Genomic DNA, 13,793 nt, shown 5'->3' with positions numbered 1-13,793 from the left:
AACACCGAACCAAAGGTTCCCAGTACTTGCAGATCAGACCTGCATAATAAGCAAGAGGGATTTTGGACCATTCCTCTTTTCAAAACAGTTTCAGTTCAATTGGGTTCAGGTCAGGACTCTGACTGGGCCATTCCATAAGGTGTATTTTTTTCTGTTGAATCCATTCTTACGGTCGCCAAGAGAGCTTAAGGTGTTGCAATTTAAGAAAACACCAACAAATTAAGAAAAGATATTCATCAGTTTGACATCACACATGTTGCATTTTCACACAACACAAACAACTAAAGAAACGTGCTGCATTTTGTCACAACACAAACAACTGAAGAAACGCGTTGCATTTTGTCACAACACTTGCAAATATCCACGTAACACAACAGAAATGGTTCAAGGGGACCCAAAAACATGACGGACCCTCCTGAGATATGAATGTGTTATTATGCCGTGACTCAGTGTTGCTCAGTGAAGTTATTGGTAGTCTTTTATAGACAATTTTTTTGTTTATTTTAAAAAGCTGATTACACAACTCTATTGTCTTTTGTAAATTATTAGCCTAAATAAACTGATAATTAAATGTGAAACGTTTTAATAGTATGCAGCACATTTAACAAATGTAGCGCATTTTCTCCAGTTGTTTGTGTTGAGAGAATTTGCAACACGGGTGCTGTCAAACTGATGAAGATCATTTCTCAATTTGCTTGTGTTTTTTTGTAATCGCATGTGTTTTCTAAAATTGCAGCGCGTTAAGCTCTTTCGTTCACTGTATATTCTGTTGTTTATTGAATGAAAAAAACAAACAAACAAAAAACATTTTGTGACAAAATCCAAGTAATACTAAAGGGTTCATATGCTTTTTTTCTCTTGCAACTTACTTTCTCTTGCATACACTCTCGGAAATAAAGGTACAAAATCTGTGACTGAGGTGGTACATTTTCAAAAAGTTTTGCACCATACAGGTGGATATTAGCACCTTTATGTTATACTTTTGCACCTTTAAGGTTCACTTTTGTACTTTTAAGGTACTCTGAGGTACACATTTGTACCTTTTAGGTATTAACATGTACCTTTATTGCCCATTATAGGAACAAAAATGTATCATTTGAAAAAGTACCGCCCCAGTGACAGATCTTGTATCTTTATTTCTGAGAGTGTACACTACCGGTCAAAAGTTTGGGGTCAGTATGATTTTTAAATGTTTTAAAATAAGCTTCTCCTGCTCACCAAGGCTGTATTTATTTCATCACAAATACAGTACAAACTGTAAAATTGTGAAATGTTATTGTGCTATAAAATAACTGTTCAAAAGTAGATTTAATTTAATCATTTATTCCAGTGATTTTAAAGCTTAATTTTCAGCTTCATTACTCCAGTCTTCAGTCACAGAATTCTTCAGAAATCACTCCAATATTAATTATTATTATTATTATAAGGGCGACACGGTGGCGCAGTAGGTAGTACTGTCGCCTCACAGCAAGAAGGTCACTGGTTCGAGCTTCAGCTGGGTCAGTTGGCATTTTTGTGTGGAGTTCTTTCCGCGTTGGCGTAGGTTTCCTCTGGGTGCTCCGGTTTCCCCAACACAATCTCACGGCAGTTCGTAACTTTTTGATTTAGTGGCTAATTCGTACGATCTAATTAATACAATATAGTACGATTTGCTCATCCCCCAATGACGGTTGGGTTTAGGGGTGGGGTTAGGTGCCACGCCTCCTTTTTAAAATCATACAATTTCGTACGACTGAACTCACACAAATTTGTACGAATTAGCCACTAATCTGACAAAACGTAAAATACTTACGTTTTCTTGTGAGATCAGGCTGGTTTCCCTCACAAGTCCAAAGACATGCGGTACAGGTGAATTGGGTAAACTAAAATTGTCCATAGTTTATGAGTGTGTATGGGTGTTTCCCAGTGATGGGTTGCAGCTGGAAGGGCATCCGCTGCGTAAAACATATGCTGGATAAGTTGACGGTTCATTCCGCTGTGGCAACCCCAGATTAATAAAGGGACTAAGCCGAAAAGAAAATGAATGAATTATTATTATTAATAATTTATTATTATAAATAATAATTATTAATATTATCATTATCATTAATTGTAAAAGTAATAAAAGCAATAATGACTAGAGTAATAATTTCATTTGAAACTACATACCATAAGAAAGCAGTTATTTTAAATTTTATATATATATATATATATATATATATATATATATATATATATATATATATAATACATTTAATAAATGATGAACAGAATAATTTTCTTAAAAAAAAAAGAAGAAAAATTTATTGTATAACTGACCCTAAACTTTTGACCGGTAGTGTAAACATTTCAGGCATGTGGGGTGTCTTATCATTGTTTTCACAGTACAGTTAAACAGCATGATATGAATTGTTTATTTGAATAACGGATAAAGTATGCAAAGAAGAAGCCAGAAATTTGAGCACTACTAATGATGTGGCTTATAGGCTGGTGCTGTGTCGGCATGTTTATCTTGGTCTTGTTCACCTTCTCTGTACCAGAATCATAGACAGTCTGGCCGTAATCTGGCAATGCTTCAGCACTGCGGTGTCTACAGATAATGCTGAGATCATGCAGAGACACAGACACGTTGAGGCATTAGTATATAGATTTAGACTGACTAATCATCATGTGTTTTAGCAAAAATGACATAATTCAGTCCTATAATTCAGTCTTTCTGGAAGCCTAAATAAGGAACTTCTACAAAGATTGCCGAGGACGTCATAAAGGGAGAAAAGGAATAAGGGTTTGTTTTGATACACATTGTGATGAAATATTAAAATTACTGACAGCTATGATTTCCAATCTTAAAAAATAAAATATCTTAATATTTTAAGGTAGAATAAAGGTAAAGGGAAATAAATATGTACATACAATCACCAGGTTTTGCCTTTAGATCTGCCTTAATCCTTCGTGGCAGAGATTCAACAAGGTACTGTAAATATTCCTCAGAGATTTTGGTCTATATTGACATGAAAGTATCACACAGTTTCCATCCATGATGCGAATCTTCCGTTCACCACATCCCAAAGGTGCTCTACTGGGTTAAGCTCTGGGGACTATGGAGGCCATTTGAGTACAGTGAACTCATTGTCATGTTCAAGAAACCATTCTGAGATGATTCGTGCTTTATGATATGATGCGCTATCCTGCTGGAAGTAGCCATCAGAAGATGGGTACACTGTGGCCATAAAGCGATGGACATGGTCAGCAACAATACTCAGGTAGGCTGTGGAATTGACACGATGCTCAATTGGTACTAATGGGCCCAAAGTGTGCCAACAAAATATCCCCCACACCATTGCACCACCACCAGCAGCCTGAACTGTTGATAAGAGGGAGGATGGATCCATGCTTTTTTTATGTTGATGCCAAATTCTGACCCTACCATCCGAATTTTGCAGCAGAAATTGAGACTCATCAGTCCAGGCAATCTTCTGATGGTCAATTTTGGTGAGCCTCTGTGAATTGTAGCCTCAGTAGTGGCACCAAGTGTGGTCTTCTGCTGCTGTAGCCCATCTGCCTCAAGGTTAGACATATTGTGCTTTCAGAGATGCTCTTCTGCACACCTCGGTTGTAACGAGTGGTTATTTTAGTTACTGTTGCCTTTCTATAAGCTCAAACCAGTCTGGCCATTCTTCTCTGACCTCTGGCATCAACAATGCATTTGCGCCCACAGAACTGCCACTCACTGGATATTTTCTCTTTTTTGGACCATTATCTATAAACCCTCGAGATGGTTGTGTGTGAAAATTCCAGTAGATCAGCAGTTTCTGAAATACTCAGACCAACCTGTCAGGCACTAACAACCATGCCATGTTCAAAGTCACTTAAATCACCTTTCTTCCCCATTCTGATGCTCGGTTTGAACTGCAGCAGGTCGTCTTGACCATGTCTACAATCTACATTGTATAAGCACTATACAAAATAAAGGTGAATTGAATGTCTACATGACTTAATGCATTGAGTTGCTGCCATGTGATTGGCTGATTAGAAATTTGCGTTAATGAGCAATTACACAGGTGTACCTAATAAACTGGCGGGTGAGTGTGTGTACATATATTTATTTATATATAGCATTATTAAAAACTATTAACACAAATGCAGTATTAACAATTCACTGTTTCTGTTTATTTAGGCTACATTTCAAATTATAAGATCTTAACCTCTGCCCGAACAACTAAACACACCCACACACTCAGAGGAAAGATTGCGTTTCCAACAGGTGCAGCACACTCGCCTGTTTGAAACACGTTTCACAATGATTTCCCAGACACAAGGAATTTATAAGAAATTGTCGGGTGCATACGGCGAGGAAAGAATCTCTTATGTTTCAACATCAAAAGTTGTCAGAGCAGGTAAATAAAATTAAAAATAAAAGTTAAACACACATGAATCACAAAATTACAGTCAAATTTTTTTTTTTCATTTTACAGTGTAGACTTACTGGTGGTGAAATGAACTGGTTCACTGTGATCACTATATAGGTTATCTTCAGATCATTCTCGTTTTTTGCTGTCAGAATGTATTCAGTTTGTGGCTGAAGATTACAGCACAGCTCTCTTCTGAATAGCAATCGATAGGGGCTATTGGCCTAATTCAGTCTTTCACGAGTCGTTTGAGGTTAATCTATAGCAACTTTTAAGATGCTTTTACAAATTTGTGCTTCTTTTTCCCCAATTAATTAGCTCACTGCTGTATATTACGATTGCTTTGATTATTGATTTTATGATTTTAAGCCAGGTTTTAATTGGATTTTCACACTCTATAGTATTTTCGATCATGTAGAAGACCCCGAGTTTTGGTTCATTCACAGCCAGATTGATATTTCCTGTTGAGCTCATTTTTTGACCCAGATATGTGTACTCATGGGTGTGTTGGAAGACCTGGTTTCCTGTTCAGTAGGTGTATTTATTTTCTTTACAGCTGGATCTGCTTTGTAAATCCATTATTTTAGTGTTTGTTAGAGTGATTTTAAGAGCCCACACTCAAAAACAGGGGGGGGGGGGGGGGTTGCGTGGGCCCTTGATAATGTTTCTGGGGGCCCCCTAAATGTATGGGCCCTTAGAAGCCCCTCCCCTCCCCCCGCGTCGCCCCTGAATGAGAGCATTTGTTTTTTTTAAAAGCAGCATTTTGAACCAGCAGTTTTCATGTCATATGACCAACTGCTTGTGTACTCTTTAGTTTTTATGTATTTCTAATGTGAGTTTGATCACCATCTTGCCTGACATTTATAGTCATACTGTAAGCCCCAGCAGTTTATCGTACCAGCTCATCAGATCATATCAGTTTATCAGTTGATCTTGAAAATAAAAGAACTAGCAATAGCACAGCCTGACATTAAATGAACTGTATCTATTACAGTTTACTACAAAGTTCAACTTTACTTTGATTTTATAGTGAAATAAAGAATTTGAAATAAATATTTAAGTCGAAATCTGGGCAGAACACATATTTTGAATAATTTGAAATTACATTTTTCAGTTTCAGCCATCTCAAAACCATAATTTGAGGAAAATTTATCAATTTGGCTGTAACAAATTACAGTATTTTGTTATACTGGTCCAAAGCAAAAATATTATTTGATGTAAGGGTAAAAAATATATTTTTAAATAAATATCTGCGTTGTACCAAAGTAAAAAAGGGTCTCTTTAGTAAACAATATACAAGAAAACACTCTATAGTAAACAAAAATATTTTTAATTAAGAACTAGTACATCTACTTTGTTTAAAAAGTACACTGTAAAACCCAAAAAGTTAAGATAACTTAAATCATTTGAGGAAAACTAATCCTAATGAGTACTGTGAACTCAATCCATTTGAGTAAATGAAGTAATTTGAGCACAGTAAAACCCAATAAATGAAGAGAACTCAAACCAACTGAGTACAGTAAAACACAATTAGTTAAGGCAACTCAATCCGTTTGAGGGAACCGATTGCTACAATTTGAGTTAAAAAATGAATCCTTTTTAGTACAGTTTAGTACTGTGAACTTACTCCATTTAAGTTAAAGTAATGATGAGGTATTTAATTAACTCATTACCTTTAACACTGAGTCAAAACTCTTTTCAAATGAGTAGAATTCACTTTCAGTAAATTTTGAGTTAACCACACTCATTTCATTTGATAGTTGACTGTTGGGTTTTACAGTGTGGTAACTTTGTTACTTTGATTAAATACTACACATTTTAGCCTTAACAAATTACTTTTTAAAGTTGGTTCAAAATATAATTTTTTAGCGTATGATGATGAGCAGCTGCTGTCAGTTTAAACTGTAAGCTTCTTGAGTTTTAGTCAGAAGAACTAAACCATCTGCTAAATCATCATTGCATTTTTAGCTAATTCGTTTATATAGCTGAATGTTAAATAAAGTGAGCCCAAAATACTGTATAACCTTGTCTAACTTATCGTTGTTGAGAGAAACAATGTCTCTCTCTCTTTCTCTCTCTGTCTCAATGCTCAATGTAGACTGTTAGTTCAATTCAGAGATAAGATCGATGTTTACCATAACCCAGTGCCTGACAGAACACACTGAGGAGAAAATGTGACTCAGAAGAACTAATAGATTAAAACAGACATGCCAGAGGGATATACATTCTGCCCCAATTCAAATCTGCGTCAGTGGAATTAGGCAACACTAAAATTGTGATTTCACTTCTCTATAGGGTACAAATGGCACTCCCTTTGGGGCTAAAAGCTATATTTTTTGTTCCTCTTCTTCCACTGCGGTTTGATGGCGGTTGAGCAAAGATTTGAGATTTCCACACGTCTCCCACTGTAAATGTTTTCACTCTAGTGTGAACAGATTTTTATTTAGTTAATTATTTAGTTGTGATTACAAGTCAAATAACTACTTTTTGTGATATTTAGCACTTCTTATGGTTCTATTAAGTACCTCTTATGGTTCCCCTTCAGTGGGAACTCCGATTTCTGGAGTTGTGACATTCTGAAGTGTAAGAAAATGGTCCAATAAATGCCAATGAGTAGGCAGAGTCCGCCTAGACTCTCATTTAAGGCGTGCAGGTTATCTGAGTCTCTTGTGACCAGAGTCTACACAGCTGCAGGCCAGGCCGGTTCTACCTTGCACACTATGGCCACCTATCAGTGCTACGAAATGCGGAAATTGGCTGAGCTGAACGTGCGTGGTTCTTCCCCGGGCTTAATGCATAAGCTCCGCATGATGACCGACTACGCTCTCATGACCACCAAGTCAGCAGTGCCACCTCTGGCTGAACCGGGCTGATATGCGCAATGTTGACAAAGCTTGCTTTCTTAACTCGCCAAGGCCGGCCTATTCTGCTACACTGTCAGGTACTTCACCCAGGAGTTCTCATCGGTGAAAGAGCAATCGAAGGTGATGGGAGAAGTCATCCATTTGTGGGCTTGGAAAACTTCTCTCCCTACTGACCCATCCACCTCAGCTGCTCCTCACAGAGGGCGTTCACCCGTGGCCACAAGACCTGCTCCACCTCCGCAGCCCGCGCTACCGGCAGAGTGGCATAATTAAGCACCCCACAGGATGGAGATGCCACCGTCTCAGTGTGCTGTTAAATCTGGTAAGTCTGGATCGTGAAGAGGGGACCTGCTCTTTCCTCGGTGGAGGGCTGAGGATCAAAGTCGAGAACATCACTGAGTTTAACAAAACCATCGTTGGCCTCTGGAGCCGGCGGTAACGTCGGGACACTCTGCTTCCTGGGGTGAGCACTACCCTCCTGAGCTGCCCCTCCGATGGCACATCAGTGATTGCTCTGGTAATGCCATTAGGAGGCGCTCTGCCAGCCTGGTTATCGCTGCCCAGCTCATTGTGGTGGCTCATAGAGCCTCCCAAGTTTACGAGCGTGTATTTCACAAAGGTCAGCCCCGTGTTCACCCCTGTCTTGCTAGAGGAGATTGCTGTCCCTCCAACCGAGATGAGGAGTGGGTTTTACAGCCTGTACTTAATCATGCCCAAAAAGAGTAGTAGCTTAAGACCAATCCTAGATCTGCGCAAACTGAACAGCTATTTACAAAAGATGCCATTCAGGAGGTTTACGCAGAAGTGCATACACCAATGCCTCCATCCTCTGGATTGGTTTGCAGCTATAGACCTGAAGGATGCGTATTTTCATGTCTCCATCTTTCCACGCTCATGCCCTTTTCTCCAGTTTGCATTTGAATGTCGAGCATGGCAGTACAAAGTCCTCCCCTTCGGGCTCTCCCTGTCACCTCGTGGAGGGTGCCCTAGTGCCTCTTCGGCTTGTGGACATAAGCATACTCAATTATCTCAATGATTGGCTTATTCTAGCTTCATCCCAGGATCAATTGATTATGCACAAGGACAGGGTGCTCCAGCACCTCGACCAGTTGGGGATTCGGGTCAACCGAGAGAAGAACAAGTTCTTCCCTGTGCAGAGCATCTCCTCTCTCGGGATGGAGCTGGACTCAATCACTTTGACGGCACACCTTACAGAAGATTGTGCCAGGCTGGTGCTGTCCTGTCTGAGTATCCTTGACAGAAACATAGTGGTCCCACTGAAAATTTTGCTCCAGGGGCATATGACATCCACAGCCACTATCACGTCGCTCGAATTGCTGCACATGAGACCACTTCATCGCTGGCTTATGATCGGGTCTCCAGACGGGCATGGGGTGACCATCACTTCGCTGCGGGTTCATGGATCGGACACTGGTTGCTTTGGCATACCTATTGCCTAGAGCTGTTGGCAGTGTTTCTTGCTCTTCGCCGATTTTTACCGGTTCTGAAATCGAAACACGTGCTAGTCAGGACAAACAGCATGGCAACGGTGGCATATATCAACCGTATGAGGGGTATACACTCCCGTCGCATGTCTCAGTTCGCTTGCTGTCTGGTTCTCTGGAGTCACACACGTGATTGAAATCGCTGCGTGCCATTCACATACTGGGTGAGCTCAACCATGCAGCTGATGTGCTCTCATGACAACTAGCATTCTGACAAGAATGGAGACTCCATCCTGGCGCGGTTCAGCTGATATGGGAGTGCTTCAGGGAAGCTCAGGTCGACCTGTTTGCTTCTCCCGAGAATGCCCATTGCCAATTGTTTTATTTCCTGACCGAGGCTTCACTCGGCACAGATGCGCTGGCTCATGCTAATATGTGTTTCCCCCATTGAGCCTACTCACACAGACACTTGTCAAGGTCAGAAAGATGAGGAGCAGGTCTTGTTAGTTGCGCCTTTCTGCCTCAACCAGACCCGGGTTTCCAAACTCACACTCCACGCAACGGTCCTTCCCTGGCATATTCCCCTGAGAGAGGATGTCCACCCTCTGGCGCCCGCACCCAGATCTCTGGAACCTCCATCGACTTACCGGCATCGGTGATTAACACCATCACTCAGGCTAGAACACCATCTAAGGGGTATGCCTACCCCTTGAAGTAGAGTCTATTCACTGAGTGGTGTGCTTTAATTTAAAGGATTATCTTTGAACAGAATATATATATTTTTAATAAATCAAAATCAACAAAGGCGTTACGGTGGCACAGTGGGTAGCACAATCGCCTCACAGCAGGAAGGTTGCTGGTTCAAGCCTCGGCTGGGTCAGTTGGCATTTCTGTATGGAGTTTGCATGTTCTCCCTGTGTTCGTGTGGGTTTCCTCCTGGTGCTCTGGTTTCCCCCACAAGTCCAAAGACATGTGGTACAGGTGAATTGGAGAAGCTAAACTGTCCGTAGTGTATGAGTGTAAATGAGAGTGTATGGGTGTTTCCCAGTGATGGGTTACAGCTGGAAGGGCATTCACTGCGTAAAACATGTGCTGGATAAGATGGCGGTTCATTCCGCTGTGACGACCCCTGATTAAAAAAGGGACTAAGCCGAAAAGAAAATGAACGAATGAAAATCAACAAAATAATTCACAATCAAGCCGTTAGGTGCAGAACAAATGTGTGCAAAAATGCAGGCAACTTTTTCAAAACGTGAATCAAAAATAGTTCAACATAACACTGAGTTATCAATAAATGAAATACAAATAAAAAAACTTAATTTACAAAAATATAGTCAGATAAAAAAAAAAAAACTACAGATAATGCTAAACTGGCAGTCTTTTTAGCTAAACGTACTAAACTTTTGCGAATCGCGTATCCCGAATGGTGTTCACCGATGTCATATCAATGAATTCATAAACAATAAATTCTGCAATTTTGTCCTTATTTTCTCTTTCCCTTTATTCAGACACAGGTGGCCTCGAAGATAGCTTTATCTGAAGTGTCATCAGTCATTTCGAAAGTGGATCTAGTGAGAGGAATGCTATGCTGTTTGTTAAATTATAGTGCTAATTACATAAACGAAAATAAAATGTTTGCTGCAGAATGACAAACGTGACAGGAGTGAAAGCATGACAGGTCGTCTGCGACAGTAAAACCAGTTTTTGAGTAGAAGGACTAGATAGCAGTGCTCAAAAGACTATACTGTACAAAAATGTATGATTAATTAGTCCTGACAGCATATGTTTTTAGGTCTTGGTAACTTATTCAACTAAGTTAATGGTGTTCTAACTTAATTTTATTAGTTAAAGAGGCTGTTTAACATAATATAAGTTCAACGGACTCATAAAGTTAATTTGATTCAGCTTAAAAATGTAAGGCAACCAGGATTTTTTTTAACAGTGTACATAGAGTTTTTGTTGCTTTGCTTTTGCTTGACAGGAAATATTTACTGAGAATTGAACATGTTTGTTTGTTTACAGTCATGTTTCATATCAAGGCAGTTTTTGGTTGATAGATACTTTTTGCGCTTATATATTATTATATTGAATTATTAGCTAGAACTCAGGGTTTTAAAACCATGCTCTGAAAGGAGTACTACAATAGGAGGTGCACGGAAATGCTTGTAAAAATGTTTCTGATAAATTATCAAGCATTTTATCAATAATCATATTAACGAATAAAAAATGATTTCATTTAGTTATTACAAAATAATGGAAAATATGAAAATGTAATTTTATGAAACGATTAAACAAGTAAATAAGTGAATAAAACCAGCGCTGCAATAGTAGACTAAAAAAAGGTCAAACTCGATATTGACATGCTGATATTTATGATAATGAACATGGATGATATTGTTATTACATTTTTATTGTGTTAAGACAAGTTAATTAAACTGTAGTCATGTAGCATTCATTATTTCTGTACTATTTGTAGCTATTTCTCACTTTTGATGTTAGTTAATGCTGTTCATCTACAAGCAATTACTAATTAAGACTTATAACCTATTCTAATGTTTTTGTAAAATAATTCATTTACACTGAACATTTACATAATGCAAAATATGTATTTTAAAAGTGTTCATATTGTTTTTATAAATGTTAAAGTAACCCTTTCGAAGCTTTCAATATTGTGAAAATACTGTAAATCTTGCCTACAGTAATCAGGAAGGAATTTTGAAGTCAACAAAGGTGCAACTTTGCTTGGGATTACTTCCGTAATGCAGCACTTTTGTCTCGACATGCACTTATGTGAGGTATTTTTCATTCCATGTGATAAGTATTCAGCTTCCTGGTTCATAACTAGCACGCAAGTCCTGTAGAAACCTGTTCCAGATTTCTCAATGAAAGACTCACTCATACTCTTTCATCACTCTGTTGTTTTATTCTAGAAAAATAAGAGGACATTACAGCTCTTTTTTTTTTTAGAGTGCTTCAGTTTGTTTGCTATACAGGCCAAAAAACATATCTGAAATAATTCTCACTGCATATTTTGAGTCTCATAAAAACAACCAATATGGTAACTTGAGCCTTTGAATCAAAACAAACACGTGTACTCTACATCGAAATGTATGAGAGACACAGTATTAGGTATTATTAGCATAATATCTGACTTCATGTCTTCTGAATTACTTGATCAAATTCAAAACAAGTTGTAAGCATTTAAAACGCTCATAATTCGATTAAGGTTACTTTTCTTATCAGTTACACTGTAAAAAACGTTTAGTTGGCTTTACTTAAATAAAATGAGTAAACCTTTTATCTTAAAAGTATTAGGTAAATGAACTATATGCATAATTATACAAATTGTGAACTTAATAGATTTAAGTTACAATGGGTTTACTCATTTTTAAAGTAAAGTATCTTATTGCTTCTTACAATGTACCTGATTGTAAATAAAAGGGTAAACAAAAGTATATATAACAAGAGAAATATGTGTAACACAGTCAGAAAAGAAAAGAAACAGCATTTTTTATAAAAACATTCCTCTACATGTCATCTCCATGTCATGATTTCCATTTCCCTGTAACCTGTAATCAGTACTAGAAATCAATTTGAAGTAATTTACCCATCATCACTCGATTTAGACTATAACTTCTTTGTAGAAAAATATATTTTTATATACAAAACTAGTTCCTTTCACAAGGAGTGAGAGACAGCAAATGAAGGCCTTGGAAATACCATTCAATCATCGGGAAATGGCAAATATTATACTACAAATATACAACTGGCAAGAATAATTATACCTACACTACCGATCATACGTTTGGGGTCAGTATGATTTTTAAATGTTTTAAAGTAAGCTTCTCCTGCTCACCAAGGCTGCATTTATTTCATCACAAATACAGTACAAACTGTAAAATTGTGAAATGTTATTGCACTATAATATATAAATTAAAATATGTTCAAAAGTAGATTATAATTTAATTTAAACATTTATTACAGTGATTTTAACAATGAATTTTCAGCTTCGTTACTCCAGTCTTCAGAGTCATATGATCCTTTAGAAATCATGCTAATAGTAATCATCATTATTATTATTAATAATAATAATTTCATTGTAATAATAATTTCATTTGAAACTACATACAATAAAAAAACTGTTATTTAATAAAAAATTTTAAAAAATGTTTACATTTAATAAATGCCACCTTGATGAACAGAATAATTTTCTTTAAAAAAAATGACCCTAAACTTTTGACCGGTAGTGTATATGCATCTGCTGGGGTATTTATCTCTTGATCTCAGTATATATACAGTTATATATACAGTTAAAGGCAAAATTATTAGCCCTCCTGTGTCTTTTTAAAATAATTCTACTGGAGAAAGTCTTATTGCTTTTGGTTTGGCTGGAATAAAGCAGTTTTTACATTTAAAAAAAGTGTAAGGTCAATATTAGCGAACACTTTATTTTGATGGTCCATTTGAGTATTAGTAGACTGTCTGCTTAATATCTGTTGATACTGCTCCTTCAACAGACATTTAACTGACTATAAGAAACTTTGCAAGTACATGTCAATTTACACTAACCCTAACCCCAATTTAACAGTCTACTTATAATCTAATGAGAATTAGTTGGCATGTAGATGCAATGTAACAAATTCAACAAACGGACCATCAAAATAAAGTGTGACCCAATATTATTAGCCCTCTTTGGAATTTTTTCGACAGAACAAACCACTGTTTTCCAATAACTTGCCTAATTAGCCTATATTTCCAAATATTTAAGCCTTTAAAGTGCACTTTAATCTGAATACTAGTATCTTGCAAAATAACTAGTCAAATATTATATAGTCTTCATTGCAAAGACAAAGAAATTGCTTATTAAAACTATTATGTTTACAAATATGTTGAAAAAAAAATTATTTTCCTTCAACAGAAATTTAAAAAGTTCAAAAGTCTTGTTATAACCCTTTCCCTTGCTATAACCCTTGTTATAACCCAGAGAAAGTATAATTTACTTTCACCGACTATTTCAATAAGTGCTCTATAAAGGGTTAAGTTGCTGAAATACTGAAACCTTGTAAACTAAGATATAGTCATAGAACAAAACATCT

The sequence above is a fragment of the Danio aesculapii genome, chromosome 3 (assembly GCF_903798145.1).
Source record: "Danio aesculapii chromosome 3, fDanAes4.1, whole genome shotgun sequence".
Classification (NCBI taxonomy): domain Eukaryota; kingdom Metazoa; phylum Chordata; class Actinopteri; order Cypriniformes; family Danionidae; genus Danio; species Danio aesculapii.
The sequence above is the reverse complement of the archived record's forward strand: the minus strand, read 5'-3'. Positions refer to the sequence as shown.